General features: G+C 41.1%; 1 protein-coding gene across 2 annotated transcripts in view; it reads right to left on the reverse strand.

Annotated features, from left to right (window-relative positions):
* Positions 1-215: 215 nt before the first annotated feature.
* The window catches only part of cdk14 (cyclin-dependent kinase 14), a 202754-nt gene continuing 180579 nt past the window's right edge, over positions 216-22390 (reverse strand). For both annotated transcript variants that reach the window (XM_034115628.1, XM_034115629.1), the window contains one exon: positions 216-4551. The gene's annotated coding sequence lies outside the window, so the exon portion shown is untranslated. The remainder of the gene's footprint in view (positions 4552-22390) is intronic.

The raw sequence follows: 22390 nt of genomic DNA on the forward strand, positions 1-22390 counted from the left end.
TGTCCGGTTCCATGGTAAGTGGTTGTAAGAACGCGGCAGATATAACATATAATAAAGGCCATGGAAGTCATACAATACCAGCTGGCGATCAAGTCAGGACCCTTCCCTGTCTCTTTGAAAATCAGAAGGAAAAAAATACAAAGACCAAATGATATGTTGTAGTGCAGGCATTGATAGAAAGCAGACACAACAATATATTAACACAGACTCATGGGAAGCATTAATACATTTTATTTCAGGTAAAACAACATTAAACAACATTTACAGAAGGACATTACATCTTCCATAATAACAGTACATACGGGTCGTAACAAATAATGCAACAGCTATTCTACTGTATTCTATATTGTTCACTGGATGAAGTGACCGACAACATTTCTGTTTTCCAAACCACTAGTGAAAATCATCTATTTTCAGTGCAGCATACAAAAAGAAAACGCAAGAGAAGCTTCATTGAAAAAAGTTGCAAACACAGATTCATTGTTCAGCACAGCGAGGATGCACGTTGGAAGTGTTCCAAATGTTTTTCCTACCAAGACCACCCCCCCCCCCCCCCTCGAGATAAAGAAAGCCAAAAAACAGATATGATTTCTCTTTGATAGCATTTAGGGAAGGGGACCTTTGCAACCCTGTATACAAACAAAGTGGAAGCATCACGTTTTGCCTTCATTGAAGGTGTGTCACCAACTGATCCATTTCCACCTATGACCTTTCTAGAATAACATTTTTTCTGTCACAGTGCTATATGTGCAACTCCACCAGTCTTTCCTTGACTTTTTTTAATGAAATATATGACTAACATTTAAGTGCCTTTAGGAACTCTGCTCACACAGGACTAAAAAATATACGTTTTTGTACAAGACTAGTAAGAGTGTTGAGGGGCAAACAAAGCGATGTGTGCCACACCGAAAGGAGAATCATGCCAACATAATAATTCAGCTGCTAATACTGCCGTCGACCCCTTAAAGCCACACGAGGCTGGGCAATCTTAGCATAGCTCCATGGTATTAACCCTCTTCTGTCATGGCGCTTCGCTAGCTTTACCCACCCCTCTCGTCCCCTTTTTTTCTGCCGCACAATCACAGCCTGGCTGTGCTTACTGAACGTAAGAACCTGCGAGATATCTTCCAGTACAGCGTTTCTATGAGCTCTCCTCAATCTGTGGTAAAGGTTAGAATCGAGGGATGATATTTACATTTGTAAGATGGGCTGGTTTGCTTTGCGTCAGGAAAAGCAAGATAGTTATACAGTACACTGTATACATGTGTATTTATATATATATATATTTATCATTAAGGGTAAAGCAAGTGCATAAAAGGGACCATACAGGTTGGAATGTAGGGCAAACTGATTTTTATTTCAAGTGCATTTTCAAAACGCTGTTTGGGGAGTCAATGGTTTATTTTGCCTCAGAGCCACTACCCTCTCTGTGGAACTCAGTCAGAGCACTTCATGATCAGATTCTTTCTCGTCATTGCTTTCCCTCCTTTAAATGATAAGATCAGATATATATTTTTTGTTAATCTTAACTGAAGTTGTTATACTGTAAAAGTTATAGGAAAAGTCTACAGTCGTTGTTCTGTGCACAAATCCAATCCAAAGTTCAGCCAAAAATAATATTCAGCACAACAAGACGCTAGTCAAAGTCCTTTCCATATACTACAGAATTTATGTTTCATTTTTCCTCTCTTCAGTGAAGCTTCATGTACATCCTGATCTCATTGCTGAGTCAATGTTGTTTATGTTGATACACTACGTTTTCTACCTCAGCCAAACTTTACAAATGATATTTTTCGTGAATCTCCCAACTCATTGGAAGATTTAAAAAAACACAGAAACATATGAGCTATTTTTCTTGAGAGAAATGTGTGTCAACTAACTTCCACAAGTTAGGCTATCTCAGACTGTGGAAGCCCCATATTAGTTACAGCTGAACTTTGGAATGCATTTTGAAATATATCACTTCATAGCAGGTATGGAGAAGAGGGATGATTACATTACGCGAGTGTTATATAATGATAGACATGAAGAAAGCCCCCCCCTGTCCTTGAATGCAACAGACTGCAACGCAAACAGCAGCTGGGGGCTGCAGGGTTACACTGTACTGTAGCTGAAGGGTAATCTAGCAGGCAAGACATCTATATTATAAATGTGTGTGTGAGTGTGTTTGATAGGCCGTGGAGCAACATTATAACCATCAACAGTTCTCAATCGTTTATTTGCAGCCTCCTCTCTTCGGCGAATCAACAGTGCAGTGCCAATATTATTGTTAAAGAGGAAGCCATTGTATTGATAGTACTTCACAATTATCACCATACATCTAAGCTGTAATATTCAGATATTTTCACACCAAACATAAAAAGAAAGAGCATAAAATAGTATAAACTTCTTTGCAGATGATATCACGTTATACATCTGACTTTCGTATTGAGTCTTAAAAAGTTTGACAACGTTAACTAAGGGTAGGATGTTGAGGGGCACACATGTAAGAGCAGTCTCTGTATGTGGAGGAGGGATTGATCAACGTTAACCACCCCCTATATCTCACATACTGCACACACACTACCACACACTGAAACTCACTCATCCATACACTTGTTTAATTTGCCGGATAAAAATAGCTCCTGATTCATCTTAAAACGTATCAGGCCCGTTTGGCAGAATGCTTGGCCTCCACTATTGCTGCTGGCAGAATTCTTTAGGACCACTGATCCAAACTAATGTACAACACTTCCTTCAGTCCTCAACAATACAACCGACAAGTTTGAATCAAGCAGTTATCAGATCAACACTAGTCGAATAACTCGAAAGACGGACTAAGACTCATTCAATTTTAGTCAGATGAACTAAAAAAATCTGCAGTTATTGTCATAAATCTTCTGATCCTGATAGAATATTGCAGATATTTGGATGGTATTAGATAAAGTGAAAGGGAGGATTGTCCTGGGCTAAATCAACGACAGGCCACACAAACTATTGCCTTGGTATTTAATCCTTTGTACATTAGCTCATATGCATGGATGGAAGCACCAATGCTTAGCTATTGCCCATGTTTAATACACTAAAACACACACATACACAAACCACACACACACTTTCAGCTGTCCTCAGTAAGGTTATTGCACACTGGTTGGTGCTGTCCCTGTTTCTTATGTGTGCACCGTCAACATCTCCAGCAGAGACCTTCTACGTCAGAGGGGCTTCCAGCTGACACTGAACTCATGGGGGTCCATTTGAAACATTACATCAACTATTTTACCACAAGGGTTTGGCCATCATTCTAATGGATATGATAATATTTCACTCACAAACGTTTCTGTTGCATTGCAAATATTGAAAAGTCCACAAAAAGTATTAATAGCAAATATTAGAAACCCATGTCTACAACTATTTCGAAGTGCAAATGAGAAAATGTGAGGCTTGTTAGTTAATGGATGCACCAAATATGCAAATATATTTGATCTTTTTTGTATTTTGTACGTGTTGTGTGGCGCGTTGTATATGCAGATGAGTCTCTTTCCTTCAGCCCAGAGGCCTCACAGACTACACTGACATGATGTCACACATACAAATTGCTTTTCTTGCCTCTGGGAAAGTTGGACAGTTATGTAAACTGTTCGAAAACTCTTAATACAGAGAATAATTATTGATCTTGGTTGCAGTTTGAGGTATTCTGCAGTATCAACAGTTTACAGATGTATCTTTTATTATTATTTCCCATAAGGAAAACACCAATAATAAAATGGTAAGTAAAAACACAAACCCACGATTTACCACTAGCTTAAAGCTATCAGCCGTGTGTACCAGTCATTAAATGGAAGTACAGCCTTTAAACTAGATGCATATGAACCATTTCTTAACATGTAAAATAACGTTAGCTGTTCTCAGCAATTAAAGAAGCACCTCCAAAATGGCTGCCAGAGGATGTGTTACACCAGCAGAAACCCCTTATTATTATTATTACTATCGCTCTGCGGTTCCACACATTACAGTTACATCTGGTAAGAAAGAAATGGAAAACGAATTATTTCGTGGTCTGCATTGTTTTTGTTTACTAGAAGATGTTTGCTTGTATGCACGTCTCCTGTGTGTGTTTGTTGAGTTGTGTGTCTTGGCATGAGCAGTAAAGTGGTGAAAAGATGAAGCAATATTGAAATTGTCCATTACATAGTTTCTAGATGAGTATATCATACATAGAAATATACATTCTTAAATAGGAGGCTAGTTAAAAACACAAAACACACTATGTACCAATAGTAAAGTCCATTTGTTTATACTGTAACCGTGATATATGAGTGACTTTATAAAAAGTAAACAAAAATTCGTATGCAAATAATAGCCTGAAATCTTAGGTACCGTTCATAATGCTCACATGCATTCATATCTATACTCGATGCTTATGCTTTCTCGTGCACACGGCACTCGCGCACGCACACACACACCCACTCACACACATTGTGAAGGTAATAAATAAAGAGAACTGGGGCTCCTCCGCTCGTCTGGATGCTCCGTCTCAGCATCTCTGTCTTCAGCTTTCTTTACAGCAGCCGCCTGAAACACAGCAGAACAACAGTCTGTCAGGGTTAGGGTTCACCTACTGACACTACAACATACACACAATCACATCTCACATCCATGTGGCTGCTAGAAATCATCAGAAGTGAGTGTGTGGGTTTAAACTTGATAAGAATTGCTGTCATCATGTAGAGGTAATACCATGAGTGATTAACCATTTGATCTTTTTGTAGTGAAGTGATTTTCAGTTGTATATTATATGATGTAGTGAAACATTAGAGGATCACCATGCTGCTATCAGCATGTTCTCCGACGCTCTGACTCAAGCCGTGTTTCCTCTCAACACCAATTCATCAGTGGACTTTTTTTAGGCCACTGGTGTCTCTCATTACTGTCTTTGTTGAAACCATTTGAAGGAATAGTGTGGCATTTTAGGAAATAACAATTTTGCTGTCTTTCTGGACATTACATATGACTGACATAACTCTCATATCAGTCACTGCACTAAGAATGGACCAGCCTGAGGAGCTGGAGTCAGGACAGGATTAGCTTAGCTTAGTATACAGACGGAAGGTTTGGGAAACCAAGTAGCATTCTATCTCCAATGTGAAAACATACCAACACTTATAAAGCTCATTAATCAAACTGCACAAAAAAGGTAACTATGACAATTTATATTTAAAAAATAAGTTGTCTGCTGTAGACCAATTCTTAATGAGCAATGTAGTCGTGTTGTCTCATGCAGGTTGCCATGTTTGATGTCATCATGCCAATGCAAGGACTAGGTTAGCAGATCTGTGCCCAGCAACCAGATCTGGCAACCTTTATGTAGCCAGTGGCACTGCATTAGTGCTGGGCGGATGGATAAACTGGTAATCAATACATATTCCCAGCATGTATCTCATGCAGCCACACACTGTTCCTGGCTTTAGTCACCTACAAAAGTCCAACGTCCAACTAAAACCACAACACGTCTGCTAACAGAGTAAAAAGTCCCATAACAACAACTTTAGTCATATTTGAAGGGTAAGCTATGAAGAGATAGGAGGAACACTAAAGACAAGGATAGAGTGAAGGATCGAAAAGGGGGAAAAAGCTGAAATAGAAAGAGTACAGAGTGCTGTAGAAAAGGGATGAGAAGAGAGGAGAAGAGGAAGAGGGAGCAGAGAAGGGTTAGGAGGAGTAAAGGGTGAGGAAGAGGAGGGAGCTGTGAACGTATTAATAATTCATTGCCTGTCTCAAGTCCTATACTCTTCACCTCCTCCTAACCAACTCCGTCCTCACTCTCTGTGTTGTAGAGAGTTCCCAGTGGAAGCCAGGAAATCTACACTATTAAAAGTGTCTTTACTGTAGGGTATTTTTATTATATGTACAGCACTTTGGATCGACCAAAAATTGTTTAAAGATGTGCTATATAAATAAAACTTGATTTGATTTGATTTGATTTGATACACTGCTGGATGAGATATGTGTTCATCCTGACTCTATAAGCATAGACATCTTCCTATGTTCATCATAACCATGTGCTTCTTGGTTGAACTTATATGAAGGTGCTTTTAAATGGTGAGTACAATATAAAAGCAGTATCATATGTCTCATTTGTGTAGGTGCAAGTGTCGGGGGGGCAGGGCTGGATTAACTCTTAACAGCCCGGGGAAAACATAAGCTGCAGCTACAGTACGTGTTGAGCCGGCTGGTTGGAATTGAATAAAACACAATTATTTAGGAATACGTACCACGCACTGTAAGAATACGTACCACGCACTGTAAGAATACGTACCACGCACTGTAAGAATACGTACCACGCACTGTAAGAATACGTACCACGCACTGTAAGAATACGTACCACGCATAAGAATACGTACCACGCACTGTAAGAATACGTATCACACACTGTAAGAATACGTACCACGCACTGTAAGAATACGTACCACGCACTGTAAGAATACGTATCACGCACTGTAAGAATACGTACCACGCACTGTAAGAATACGTACCACGCACTGTAAGAATACGTACCACGCACTGTAAGAATACGTACCACGCACTGTAAGAATACGTATCACGCACTGTAAGAATACGTACCACGCACTGTAAGAATACGTACCACGCACTGTAAGAATACGTACCACGCACTGTAAGAACTTTAAACTGAAAAATGAATGGTGTAAAACCTACATTCACACGTGTCAACAGGAGCAACTTCAATGTCCTCAACAATACCCCATTACTAGACAATGCTATAATACAAGGAATGGCCATGTTTCTGATTGGTCGATTTGGACATTCAGCGGTCTGCTCTTTCTCAACAGCAGATCCATGCCAAGGATGTTCTGATAGAGGTGCATTCGTATCAATCAGCAAAAAGAATACAATGCACTTGTTCCACTTGATCCCTAGATGCAGAAGGACAGCACTAACTTAAAGTTAACATCTAATGCGTCAAGGTCACTGAAGCCGTGTAGCTGTGTGTGTGTGAGATACAGAGAGGTGTGTGTGAGTGTCATCACTCCTCACTTCACTGTCAAACACTGTTGTACACAAACAAGGGATTCATTGTTTAAAGGGATCTGATGTAGTAAGAACAGATGTAGGCTTCCGCTCTCCCGGGATCAAAGAGCACCAAGTAGGTGTGTGTGTGTGTGTGTGTGTGTGTGTGTGTGTGTGTGTGTGTGTGTGTGTGTGTGTGTGTGTGTGTGTGTGTGTGTGTGTGTGTGTGTGTGTGTGTGTGTGTGTGTGTGTGTGTGTGTGTGTGTGTGTGTGTGTGTGTGTGTGTGTGTGTGTGTGTGTGTGTTTCCAGTTGGGAAGCAGATGGAGCCGGTGGGTGGGTTTTGTATGGAGGATTTAGCAGGCGTGGCCAGCTGCTTTCTGTCCTTTAATAGAGATAGTCTCACCCCCCTCCCCCCAAAAAATGAAATCCTAAAACGACTGTGTGTTGGGACAGACTAATACACAACAATAGAGAGGGGGCTAAGTGGGATAGAGGGGGAAATGCGGAGTGAAACAAAAAGACTAACACAAGCAACACTACAATGATTAGCATTTTTGAAACCTGAAAGAGAGCAATATTTTTGGATAAAACTGATATCCATCATTTAATCAACACTCACAAACCTGTTAGAGTACCCCCCAAAAAACACAGACTTCAAGTCAAGACTTTTTTTCCAGAACTCTTGTTCTGCTGTGTGCTTTTGTAGAGTTTTCCATATTTCTGAAGTGTTTATAGGCTATGATTAAGAGAAATAGCAGTTGATTGAGGAGCTAATACGGCTTAAAGAAAGACCTGAGACTACTACACAGAGCTGTTCGGGTTTCCTGAATATTAGCCTACATGGTAGCACAACACAGTTTCACGGCATTTCATGTTATAGTCACGAAATTAATCTATTGATTCGTGTTCACCAACACGATTTCGCCATTTTTTTCGTGTCACACAGAACGATTTTAAAAGCAATGTAAATAATAACAAATTAGAAGGAAAAAGACATTTAAAAAAATACAGATTTAAGTATTCTGACACAGAACGATTTTAGAAGCAATGTATTTATATTGGTAGTATGTTTCGTGCCTGCACCAAATAATAACAAATTAGAAGGAAAAAAAGATGACATAAAATACAGATTTCAGTATTCTGAGGCTCTGAGACATTTCTTTTCCTCACTGACGGCAAAAAAACTCTGACATTATACAATTTAAAATAAAAGGGATAGGGTTAGGCTTAGGGTAAGATATTGAGTAAGAACATGTTTTTATGAACCACACAGCTTCTGGTCTTCCAAGACCCGACCGGACAAAAAGACGAAACATACTACCAATAGAAATACATTGCATTTAAAATCGTTCTGTGTGACACGAAAAAAATTAGAAAATCGTGTTGGTGAATACGAATCAATAGATTAAATTAATTTCGTGACTAATAACACGAAATGCCGTGAGACTGGGTTGGGTAGCATGCTAACATGCTATATTACAGTAGTGAACATGATATACATTGTATCTTCTCAACATCAGCATGTTAGCATTGTCATTGAGAGCATGTTAGCATTGTGATGGGTTAACTGTCACAGAGCTGCTAGCAGGACTGCAGATGCTCTCGGTGTATCTGACCAGAATCTGAAAGGCCTTAAGCTCCAAACTCTGTCCTGAGCCAAGCAGATTACAGCATCTTTTAAAGACAATATCAACTGCAAAGCCAGATACATTTCTGAGCTTTTGCAGATTATAATGTTGCTAAAAGACACTCACTGCAGCATTAACCCACACTCTGAACCCTTTAAAAACATGTTGGTAATGTGACGTCCAGTAAAATAGAAGAGGATGTAATAAAGTAAAACTCTAGATGTTGACATGTGACATGACCGTTCATGGCACCAAACTTCTTTTGTAAAGCTAAAGAACAATGAAAGGATGGTTTCTGCTGATACCATATAGACCAAATAACACCTTGACCCATGAACCATGTCCGAGACCCTTCTCCTCCTCTACCTGTTCTTCCATCTTCTATTATCTATTACTTATAGCATCAATGCCCTGTCTAATGAGCTCCAGCAGGCCAGGGAGCTACAGAAAGAGTCAGAGAACTGTCAGTATCAGTTGTTACAGGGCTGGACAGGCTGAGGCTGTTCTCTCACATAGCCAGAACCTCATCCTGAAACTAAAGTACCCGCTCTGTGAGAGTGTGGTGCATGGCTCTAAACTGTTACTAAAACCAGCTTGACTGAATCAGACTGACAGACCCCACCCCCCCCTGCCACCCATGCCCCTGATGACCGGGGGTCACGACACCTGACCCCCCCACTGCAGGGAGCTGCTGTTATGTCTGATCCTGTTTAATGAACTGAGTCCCACTGAGCTAAGAGGGTGCTGATGCTTTAATAAGGTGCTCTGTGTGTGTGTGTGTGTGTGTGTGTGTGTGTGTGTGTGTGTGTGTGTGTGTGTGTGCGTGTGTGTGTGTGTGTGTGTGTGTGTGTCCTGAATCTCTACAGTATACTATAATTAACAGACGAAAGGAGACTTAATGCTACAGTAAATAGTAGAACATCTCAGACTACACACGCACGCACGCACACACGCACACACACACTACACTGTGCCAGAGACAGCCTACTATGCTGCACAGTCATGTGTTTCCTATTAGCCCATGTCCTCACAGCACAGTTAGTTAGAATCAGCAGTTGATAGCTGGAATCACTCTGCCTGAAAACAACTACACAGATACCATGCACTCCAACATTCATAATTCACATCTCCAACATTAACTGTAAAATATACATACACACACCCTCATGCTCACACTCACTTTCTGAGAAGGAGCTGCTCTGATGCAGGTGTGAGTTATTATGCACACATTCCTGGATGCACTGAGGTCTTTGGGTTTACATTAACTCATCTGCAGTTGTTTTCATCAGTGACCCCTTTAATTCTCATCTAGTAACAAAGCAACAGATTACATTCACTTTTGATAATGTAACAGTCTCTTCTCAAAAATCAGGACATTTACTTATCATTTCAAAAGTGGTTGCTTCTAATGAGCGACACTAATAGGTAATGAGGTCTTATACGATGCTTATAGAACAGTTTTGTGTGTTTATACGATTATTTAAGAGTTACTAAGTGGTAATACTAGCGTTAATAAGACCTTAATTGTTCAAATGAGGCAGTTAATATAAAGTCTTAACATTATAGAGATTGCATTTACATTATGAGCTTCTTATGCTTGTTTATGATAGCATTACAAATACATTTAATAACACACTCACCTAGGATATTATTGCTATACCTTTACTAACCTTATTGTTGTTTTAACATGTACACACAAGATAAATACATATACTATTCGATATTGACATATTGACACTTATTTCTTATGGAATTCATTAGTGGTTAACTGTGCACAGTAACATTTGGAGGATAGCAATAATGTGTATTATCTGCACAGATTTACCCATACAAAGTATCAGTGCTTCACAGACTGACAGCATATTGCTGGCATGGTAGGAGATCTAATGAAGTGGAGGTCAGACTTTAAGGGGACATTCAAGCTTTCCCTTAAACACTGTTTTGGAGTGACCCTGTGACCCTTTTAACAGCATGGAAAGTTGACTGTAGTTAAAGCCAGATCACCACCATTCCTTAGCGCAGCGTGTGTTCTGCTGTGTGTGTCTGTGTGTGTGTGTGTGTGTGTGTCTGTGTGTGTCTGTGGTGTGGAGTAATGAGTACACTGAGGGTCAGAGAATGAAAACGCCTTCCTCCACTAACTCTCTAACACGCCCACTCACTGGTTCGCCAGATTCCCATTCCATAAATCCTTGTTTGGGGGTATATTTTTCTTGTCTGGGGCCTGGCTGACTTCCCCTTACTGGAGTTTATGTAAGGTGATGGAAACATTGAGAGAAGGGCGGAGGACGCAGATGATGGGAGGAGAACATTATAATGTAACTGGAAAAGCAAAGCAAAGAAGAAAAATCATTTGTCAAGCTAAATGTTGGAGAGAGATTTTAACGTAAAGGAAAAAGAGAAGAGCAGGACAGATGAAGCACTAAAGCTAGGAGCCATGAGAGGCCTCCACTGGCATTTACAGTAAAGGTTCCACTGTTAATGTGTCTGGCTGCTCCAGATCAGCTGGCCTCCTGCTGGTTCCCCGCCACAGAGACCAGCTTCTCCCTCCATAAGCCAGGGTTGCCAACTCTCACGCATCTGGCGTGTGACACACGCTTTCACTCTCAATCTCACGCTCTCACGCTGCCCAAACTATTCTCACGCCAAAAATAAGAATACGAAGACTAGAAACGGTTTTGAAAACTTTTGTCACGTAGTGATCGTCTTCTCAATAGAACATCTTTGATAATGTCTTCTGGCCAATCAGAATCACGATAACGGCGTGGTGTTGTTGCAGGAAGTCCCGACGGAGAATACTTTTGCGGTAGTACATCTCTATACATCGATACAACATTACGTGTTGATAGAAATCAACACGTAATGAAATAAGACCCCACGGTTTGATGATGATGTGGGCTGTCTTTCATTTTGACTCACAGAACAATGGGGGCTATCCACCCTTATCCACAATGTAAAGTAATTCACACAGCCTCTTCTGTGAGGAGCAGCAGGTTCAGCTTTCAGAACAAAGTAACACAAAACTAATATGGCATTCATTTTTTTAAATGTGTAGTAATAGATTTATTTATTTTTCTTCTCAAGAGAGTACCAGAATGTGTATTTTATGTTAGTATTTAAAAAATTCTCCTGGGGGAGAATCCCCCCAGACCCCCCTGCAGGGGTTGGGTTTTCAGCATGTCAACTCTTTCACTTGTGGGGAAATTGCAGGATTGGCTCCAGGTTGCCCTTTGTATTTCCTACAAGACAAATGTGCCTTTTTATTTCATACAGTTCAATTGGGATTGAGAGAGACAGGGAAATCATCTAAACCTCACACGTGGCGTTTCACTGTCGGGGGGATGTATGTATGTAATTACATTGCAAATACTGACTTGAGCCCCACCACAAGGGTTAGCCCTACCATAGATTACCCAACAAAAATACTCTGAAGCGCATGCGCAGATCTAAGATCCAGTAGAAATGATAAAAAAGTAAAAGTCTGCTGCTTATTGTTCTACTAGGCCAAAATAGAGTCAAAGAGTATATGAGAGTGAGAGTGTGTTAATTAATATATTTGGCAGTTTGGAGTAAGTCTGTAGATTTGTGTGTGTGTGTTTCATGTATAGGCCTCTCACGATAATTAATTTTGTTGGATACATTTTCCCGGAAATTATTGCGATAAGCGATAATATTGTCGGCACCGTTGTATGACCATTTTAGACCACTGACATAATGATAATATATAATAATTATTCAAGTACATCCTTTCAAACTGCTTGTCACATCCTCATGTAAATGGCAATTTATCGAGGTCAGAAAAGTTATCGAGTTCATTTTTATTTATCGTACGATAAGTCAATTAATTGCTTATCGCGACAGGCACACAATAAAACAGTGGAAACAAACATGTTTGACTTTCATTAGTGAATGAAACTGTGTGCCCTTTATAGTCTGTGTCCATTATTGTGTATTTGTATATATTGTATATATATCCTATATGCTAAGGTCCCGCTGCTGACACGATAGCAGTCATTTCGTGCGCATATGTGTAATTAAACCGAATTAAACCCATGATATGAAAATCTCACTCCAGCCAGGTACCCAAAGTTGGCAACCCTGCCATAAGCCCATTCTGACACTGTGGTTAATCAACAACTCAATCCCACCACGAGCCTTGGATAAACACACACTTGTTATAAACTTGCATTTGTAAAAAATGGTTAACTGTGGAGGGCCCTAGTGGCTCCACTCCACAGTGTTAGCTATCAAGCTAACTGGCTGTTGTGTTTGTTTTCCAAACAGAAAGTGGGAGCTAGCTATCCGTGCTAATTTTAGCCCTTATTCCAAAATCAGCAGAGCAAGTAAATCTACAGCTGCTGAGTCATTGTCAGCGCCTGCACACTCAGGCTGTGGTTGTGATAAATAATCAGACTGTTAAAACTAACAAGTGATCCGATCAAAAAGTTATTAATGGAGTGCTGTGTTCACAAATGAGGGGCTGAATGCTAATGTCAGCATGACTACATGCTCACAATGACAATGTAAACATGGTGATGTTTGATCACTAAACACAAGGTACGGATGAGACTGTCACTAGATCTGCAGGTATTTGCTCTGAAATCTGTGTATTGGATATATTTAAAACCTCTTGATGCTGCAAGATTAGTCAGAGGATTATGGCAGAATGACTGAGCCATATTACAAATCAAACAAGACCATTTTTGTCTGACAGAAAAAAGTCAAACCGCTCAAGGTCATAAGCAGAAATCATCAAAGTCATTGGTATTCATCATCCTGAGTCGTGTATAACAATACAATTACATTAAAAACACGCTTTCACATGCATTCAGTGTCTCTGTCCAAAACTGTCTAACTACAATTTCATGGTATTTTATGGAAGTATTCAATAGTACCATTAATAACATGTTCCTCTCCACTATTTCCACAACTCTTGTGGCTGAAAACAACTACACAAGTCTTACATTGTCTCTATGTGTTCCCTGATATAAAGTGCTTTCAGTTTATGTTAAAGTCATTAAATTAATATTAGTTGAGTTCCCACTGTTATAAGTATTGTATGATTACATGCCTTTGGGGGAGAAAAGAAGCAGTCTGGAAACTTGGCTACATAACAAGTTAGGGTGTTTCATTGGAGGGCAGCTAGCTATGTGAGCCAGCTGGGCGTTTGCCAAGCTCATGGTGAAAGGCTCTACTAAATTCATCATCATTCCCATGACAGCTTCAGTAGCTGTTTCGAGGTATGTGTCCCTCTACACGTCAGGCAAATGTGCCAAGAAGAAACTGTAACAAGAGAGAGTCTAAATCTCTGCTAGCTGCCCCTGAGCCTGCCATGTTTATCCAACGCCACAAGATTAAAGTGTTGGAACCAACGAAGGTAAAGACTTTAACAAGTCTAGTCCACACAATTTAAAGATTGATCCCAAGTGAATAGGTTTATACTATTGGGAGGGGCTCAGTACATTCTCTGGCAATGTTCCTATTAGATTATGACATGTTTTATGTGAGATCCTAATTTGAGGGTGGTGTTAATAGAGAGGTCATCTATTACCAAACATACAAAGGTTTAAACAGGTTTCATTTGGGCCTGAAGGTGGTGAATACTAATAGGGTCCAACCTCTCACCAGACCTGAGATACCTGGACCAGTACACAGGCTGATGGTGGTCCAACATGTTAAAGGTTCATCCTCTGAGGCTCTTGCATGTGTTAAATACATGTCATTGCACTCCGATCATTTGATTTTAATACTTGTGATGTGTTCAAAAGGAATGATTGGATGGTGGTGTTTGATGACAAGCCAAGAAAATAAGCCTCTTGGGATCATTGAAAAGTTACATCAATTTTAATGGCAAGTATTTAACAGTTAAAAGGACGTACAGTATCAAGAGACCTAGGCCTACATAAGGACTAAGTGCTGGTGCATGCTGCCAGGTACAGAAGATCTGTCTCTGTTGCTGTTTAGCAGAAGAAGCTCAGTAGGCAGCTGTGGCTCTGCACACCTCCAGTATACAGGGAGCATCTCATTGGACTCTCTGACAAAACAACTGATGGTTTATTCATCAGCTGAGCAGAGCAACACTGTGATGATCTCATCTCCATATCCAATGCTGTGCCTGATGAACCAGTGGGGGAAGGGCTGATCAATGCTTTCGTTAGCATACATTCATGTATTCCCACCTCAACACCCATATGGCTTATTCAATCTAATCACAATGTTTTAAAGCTGCAAGAAGTGACATTGTGACATTAAAATAAAGGATCAACACAGGCAAAAGCTGCCTCTTCTCAGGATGTGACATTGATAATAAACTTGATTTGGATGGAAAGACTGATACAACTATTATTTGCTTTTCTTAGGCACAAATGTAAGGCAAAAAGATTGTGAGTAAATCCACTTATGCCTCTCCATGAAATAGTCTAGGGAAGACTTCAGTGTTTCTCTATGACTCCTGTAGTTAAAACATTAAAGCCTGAACATTGCAGAAACAGTGCTCAGTTTGATCTCTTTGACAGGCTATTTATAAAGCCAGGCTTAAATCCTCACCCAACTGAGGCTCACAATGAAGACATCGACACACCGCAGATAGCCTTATCTCTCCTAGATAAATCTGTCATGAAAATGATAGTACAAAAAGAGATTGGTATTACGTTAAAAGTCTGTTCTCCATTGTGCTTTATCTTTTCCATTATCTCCAACCATTCCCTGCATCAAGAGATTCATTCTCAAATGCTCAGTGACAACTGGTCTTAAAAGAGCGGCACAGGGTCATGATGTTTGGTGAAATAGTGGTAATATTGAATTCAGTTCATGAGCTGAGGCTGATTCAGAGCTTCATGTGTCTATCTGCTGGCAATGCCCTGTCACTCCCAAAGAGGAAACTAAATGAAGTAAATTGGTCGCTGTCATATTTACAGAATGCTTAAGGTTGCCTGGGGTTCATTTCAGGCTATTACATTATAATCATCAGCGTAAAGCAGGATTAGTTCTGGCTGACCTGGCATTTAGGCAAACTTGTGATCTATATATTCTAATCTATTACATTAAGTGATAATGCACCATGAACCACCTGATAAAAAAAGCCACTTCGGGTCCTGGGTCTAGATGGAGCCCTGGAAGTGGCAGCATGTGTGGCAGTGTCTTTTGAAAAAATCCACACCAATCTCCCCTTATTTTTGACCGCACTGAGTCACCAGATGGTAAATGTCCCACCTATAGCCCTATAGATTTTGGTGATGGTTAAAATAAACCAATGTTTTCTGTTAGAAGGAGACAAGATGCAAACCTCCGTCTCTGGTGTCAAAGTAAACATGTTCTATCTACACCCATCATTTTCTCCGATCTTCCCCCAAGAGGTATAGATGCTTTTCACGCCAAGATAAGTAGACAAGTGTTTAAACATACCACCCATGCATCCTTTGTCCTGATGAGGACAGTTTTAATCCTACAGTTCATGACGAAATATTTTACAAGAGGTGAATCTGGCTGTTGCATTCTGGGTTCCATAAGGCTTTAGGATGTGGAGAGCAGACTCCCACAGCTAACTGTGTGGGGGTTGTACGGCAAAGTGAAGAGCCAAAATGGCAGTAGGGTAATTTAAGAGCTCTATGGTGTCACTTGGAGTCTGCTGCTAACCCTCTGTTAGCCCCACATAGAGACTCTGAATACACTTTACACATCATTCTCTTCTCAGTTTTCAGAAACATGTAATATGCAGTTGGTCTTGAGAGCACAACCGCAGGATCAGATAGTTGTGGTGGCATCCTGACAGCTGTTGTGTCTTTTCCCTGTGAATTACAGGTTGTGTTGAAAAGACTGGGTGTTGCCAACACTGGAACACCGTGTCCTGTTCCAGAGAGCGTTTGTTTGAAACAACCACCCTGACATTTTGAGTTGTTTGGCTGGAGATAGTATCAGCAAGCCATTGTTCCTGCTTGAATACGTAGAGCAAATATACATGAAACATGTTCACCCTTCTATGTTTGCAGAGAGTATTCATACATTTCAAATAAGGACTGTGTAGCATTTTATACCAAATCTTGACTAAAACTAGAATAGTTACAATGTGCCTCTGCATAGATTGTGCTGCAAATTCAATCAGGCTTGAACCCAGTGAACAATATGCGATGGTTGTGAGCATGTATACAACAGTAAATGAGCCGTCTAAGCATGTTAGTGTCCCTCCATCACGGTGAAGGGCTGCTGTTGGTGGCTGTGAAAGCTGCTTTATTGAAGCCTAAATGGCTGCATTTAGTGAGGAAATCAGCCTGAACATACCATTCTATTTCTGTGAGTTCTCCTCTCTCTTCTAATGGGATTATAGTCAAATAGAGACGGAGAGGGCATGGCACAAAGAGAACATTTAGGTATTTAGGATGGGGGGAGAGAATGTGAGATAGAGCCTACAACTGCAGACGTTCATGTCTACTTTTATTTTTATTTACCTGTGTCTGTTATATCATGAATCTTTAAGGATTAGCCCATGGGTGTTTAGTATCTTTAACCTATGCATGAGGATAGTTATATTGGGCAGGAGCCATCACTACAACATTTTATTCCAGAACAAGAAATCTCGGCACACAACACAGCAGAAAGTGATCACACCATTGAGAAACTGGCTTAGCATAAATGGTGCAGCATTTTCTTGATATTTAAAGGGGACTTTATTCAGATAGAGAACATTGAACAATTTGAGGAGTGTAAGAACGATGTGATCGTATGCTATGGTCTTTACAGTAATCTCAACCTATGGGAATTATCAAAACACAGAATGAGGGAAAATCTTTTTGAAGATTGATGTTAATCTCTCCATGATGTTCCACACACTGTGAGGATCTATGACAAGGAGCTCTATGTAACATCTTCCTAAATCACTTAATGATGGGTCCTGCTTTCATTCGTCACCTCTCTGCACTCCATGTTACATATAAAGGCTATACAGACCGTGTGGTACTGTGTTCACTGTTGTATTTCAAACAGAAATGCCTTAAAGAGTTCTGAGACGCTGTGGTCAGGAGCAGAACAAACAATAGGCGCTTTCACACCAAGTACTTTGCCGTACTTAGTTCATGAGAACTTAGTTCATCAGAACTCTTTAGTTCTGATGAACTAAGTACAGATCCCATTCACACCGGAATAAGTCCCTGAGGGAGGATTAGGCAAATGAAGCCGCTGACATCACTTCTTCTTCTTCTGCTTGGGGTTTACTGGCAGGCCGCGAACAACTTCACGGCGTATACTGCCACCCGGAGTCCCCGGCCGGAAGTCCCCGGAGTTGGGGAGTGGCTTCAGTAGACGCTGCTGGGACTCCCAGCAGCGTCTACTGAAGCCTTCCGAGTAAATCGCCGACACCTCCTCATCTCCACCGCTCCCATGTTTTCTTTTGTGTTGCCATAAGTTAGTCTCTCTGCGTTTGTGCGCTGGGCTAATGCTAATGCTAATAATGCTAATGCGAGGAAAATAAAATGGCGGCTTCACAAAACTTTTTGGGAGTTTTACGGGGCGTGGTTTGCAATCCGCCCAGCCAATCAGAAATGGGAACCTTTTTCTCCCACGAAAGTACCTGCTCTCTAGCAGGGACTGAAAAGGGGGTGAAAAGGTTCTCATGAACTAAGTTCTAGTTCCGGATTTTTTTGGTGTGAACGCACATTTTCGGAACTATATCGGAACTATACTGGGAAAAGTACTGCGGTGTGAAAGCGCCTAATAACAAGTAAAAGCAACAGTGATAAATAACAGGGGGGGGGGGGGGGGCTGTAAGTTTGCATTGTCCAACAAATGTGCGGCGTGGCCATTACAAAACTCTTCTGTGTGTGGATAATCAAAAATATGATCTGTGGCAAACACACGTTTATGATACCTACACGTTTTGTTCAGCAGGATAATCTCCACATATTGACACCACTTTATATTTTATGATGAAGCGTAAAGGCAATCGTCAAAAGTAAAAGCTAACGTAAGGCTATAAACAAACTACATCACAGTCACATGGCTGGTACATCACCATCGCTAAGCTAACGGTGGCTAATGTTTGGCGTGATGGCGTTTAGCAGTCTCATTTCGTGACTTGTTAGCAACCTCAGTTTATAAGACACATACAAGCTTAGAACATTCACCAGTGGGCTATTTACTGACATTCTTTATGTCATAGAACAAACCATGAAAGATCTCTTCAGCGTGTGTTAAACTCTGGGTCTTATTTTAGGCATTAAACCATAAAAACTATCAAACTGTTGTTGACTTCGAGACTAGGGAACTAGTCAAACTAATTTCCTAGTTTTAGGACTCATTCCCGCAGCCCTCCTGCAGCAGTACACTGCATTGGATCTCATCATGCAGTCATGAACATCCTCACATGTTTTCCCTATAGAAAACAGAGCCAGTGGATTTACATTAGACTCATGCTCTGTCCTCATTAGATTTTCTCCTGGAGAGAAGGGAGTGCGATGGGATAGCGATGGTTATTATAACATGCTATGCAATTAGTCCAACCCCCTCCTCCCCACCAGCTGTACATTCCATAATCCATATTCAAATGCAGCGCTGACACAGAAACAGTGTTGCAGAGACCAAAGAGCACCACTGGCACTGTTCAGCAGCCGGGGCCCGCCTTGGGGATGTGATTTTTGGAGATAGATGGATAGATCTGGAAGAATACAGACTGTAATTTAAAGGACTGCTAGTTTGGATAATGAGCTATGTGTTCGTCTGTCTCACAGATAGAAATGCAGAGAAACACAACCAAATGAGAGACTGCAAAGCTGGTCTCGATCCAAACCCTTGTTCTTTCTATTTTCCTTCCTCTAACTGCACAAGAAGCGTTGCGTTGTGATTAAATAGGAGAACAATAAGGCTTGTGATTCTTTTATAAATCCTTCATCTTTACGCAGCTTCTGCAAGAGTGCAGTTTGCACGCTGATGTTTGGCCTCCAGTTTACCATTCTGTGTGATGAAGATTTAGTTCAGCATAGCCCCCTCTGGAGAACACTATTGTCAAGTGTATTAATTAGCCTATTTTGTGTAAGTATAACATTCTGCGTAGTTTAGTTAATTTACGGGGCATGCATAAGAATGATGGAGGAGGATTGCAGAGGAGGAAATGTGCTTGGGAAATTTGTTTCATATTTACATAATTATTTAGAAGCTCCTGCTGATGCTGAAGCTGAAGTTTTTGGGCTTTAATTTATTCCAAAAGGCTTGTGTTTGCTCAGGGATTGTGCACAGGGACTCAGCTGGTTAATCAAGCATATGTATAATTCATTTTCCAACCATGGGGTCTGGCACTGAGGCTGTTAGGATGAGCATTTCTAAATGTAATGTTTTGACTTTCTCCCTGTGAAGTCATAGCCAGATACTCTGAAGACTTGGACTATATCAATATGGCCCAAACTGAACATCACATCATGTGAGAGGAGCATGTTGAAGATGACAATGTGGATCTGCTGCAGACTTCCCCCTTCCTCATCGTCCTCCTCCTCCTGCCTCCATCTATACTCCCTGCTGGGAGCCCCACGAGTCAGACTCAGGCTGCTTACACAAACAATTAGAAGATATTTTTGGAAAAATAAATCATTTGGTGATTGGGCCTTGTGTTAGAGCAGCCACAATGTTTATGCCTGCAGAACTGAAACATCTGCACACATGCACAAACACACCTGGAGATACACACACATCAAGTAGATGAACAGAAATGAAAAGGTGAATAATCTATACTATCCCCTCGGCCAATGGCAAGCCACCAGAGATCCCATTTACACTTAAAAAGAAGAATCAGCTGGGGGCAGTGAGCAGGGCGCACCGTACACTGCCACTGTGTGATAAAGGTCATTCAAGGTGGATACTCTCACTGATATATTGAATCCAAGGTGAGGAATCTGTGCTGACAGGTGCAGGAATGAGTCCTTACACCTGGAAATGATCGGGTTCAGGTTCGCTCATCTCAAAGCCGACTGTCTTATGAATGTGTTTTTGGTTAGATGCCTGAATTAAGGTATTTGGTTAATAGAAGCTTTAAAGATTTTTAGGTTTTATTCCACGACATAAAATATGTAAAATACCCCGCTGATAAATGCCTGAAGCTTCTATTTGTCGTCAAAACAATGGTTGCTAGGTGACTAAATGAGACCACTAAATGTCATCACACAGAACATTAGCTTGTCTGTAGGACCCAGATCGGACCAAAAATCAAACGGAGTGTGGACTGGTAGCTGGAGAGGTGCCAGTTCACCTCCTGGGCACTGCCGAGGTGCCCTTGAGCAAGGCACCGAACCCCCAGCTGCTCCCTGGCACTGGCTATCCTGCATGTGGTTTTGTTGGTGCATGGTCATGTATATCAAGCCTGTGTCTGTGATGTGTGTGAAACAACAGAGTGAACAAAGTGATTTTTATAGATACATAGAGTATGAGTATTTGATCCTCCTTTAGCTTAGCGATGGTGATGTGAAATATTGGAGCCGTGAAGAAGTTAAAAGTGGTGTAAAAAGGTGGAGATGATCCTGCTGAGATGTGTAAGTCTCATCATTCTGTGTCCTTGCCATGCTTACTTGCCTACAAAAACACATGATCACTGCACCAGTCCTTACTGAGGGTGCTGAGAACAGAGGGGAATTGTGACATTTTAATGATGGAATCAAGTTAATTATCCTATTAGTTTTGATTGATTTTTGCTGGTTGTTTGTGAATTTGAAACTGATCCCTCCTGTGGACCTGCAGCCTGTGAAGTAAGACGGCACAGTGAAACACAAGAGTGTGAAAGCTCATTCTTGACCTTTGAAACAGGCCACGTTTGTTTCATTTGGCTTGAACAAATCAGTAGTGATATAACTGTCCATTGAATCTTCAGTGAAACAAAATCTACAATAATATAGATATGTCTACACCAACCTGTGCAGCTCCATCAATCAAATCCACAGAAGTTGCAAAGTTTGGCTTTTTTTTGCCATTATTTCTTCTAAGTAGGTAAGAATATGACAACTCTCTGAAGAACAAGAGAGCTTAGCAACCATGTGTCTTTGTGCTCTTTGTGATGATGTTGTAGTCTGCTTTCATTGCAGCATCTCTGTGTGATGTCATGTAGCTGTTACACAGACTGGACCCTCCTGCCGCTTCAAACTACTTCATATCCATCAGAATAAAAGTAGGTCACACTGACTGGGTCATATGACAAGAGTATAAATAAAGCAGTAAAATAAGTACCATCATGACGAAACGTTTTGTGGGATGGAAACTAGAAGCAGGATCACTTTACAGCTTTTTGTTATTCATGTCAGCCAACCCGAGCATCTCTACATGGGCTGCAGGCTGGAGCGTAAAGCGTGGCTGTAGCTATGGAGAGTGAGGCAGCACAGAATGGCTGCTAAACTCTAATCTTTCATTAAAATAAGCTGAGCTGCTTGGAGGCATTGAAAAATGCTAACTATTCTTTCTCCGGATCAGGAAGTCAGTTCGGCTAAACAGAGTAATAACATAAAAACATAATCAGATTACCCTAGAAGGCAAAGATAGGAGGGTGGTGTGTGTGGGGATAATCAGCTGCGGGGTTTTTCCAGCGCAGGAGAGAGACGTGATGTCCCCCGCTGAGAACAGACGTATAGCTACAACTGGGTAAACACGCACAGGGTTAATAAGCTGCCAAACACCCCCGGTGCTGGCTTCACAGGAGCCGGGATGAGCTGGGACTGGGAGCAGGGCCGGGGGGGGGGGGGGGCTGGACCTCCCTGTGTCCCACTGGGACAAAGTGGGATTCAGCCCCCCCCCACTA

The sequence above is a fragment of the Trematomus bernacchii genome, unplaced genomic scaffold, assembly GCF_902827165.1.
Source record: "Trematomus bernacchii unplaced genomic scaffold, fTreBer1.1, whole genome shotgun sequence".
NCBI classification, from domain to species: Eukaryota; Metazoa; Chordata; class Actinopteri; order Perciformes; family Nototheniidae; genus Trematomus; species Trematomus bernacchii.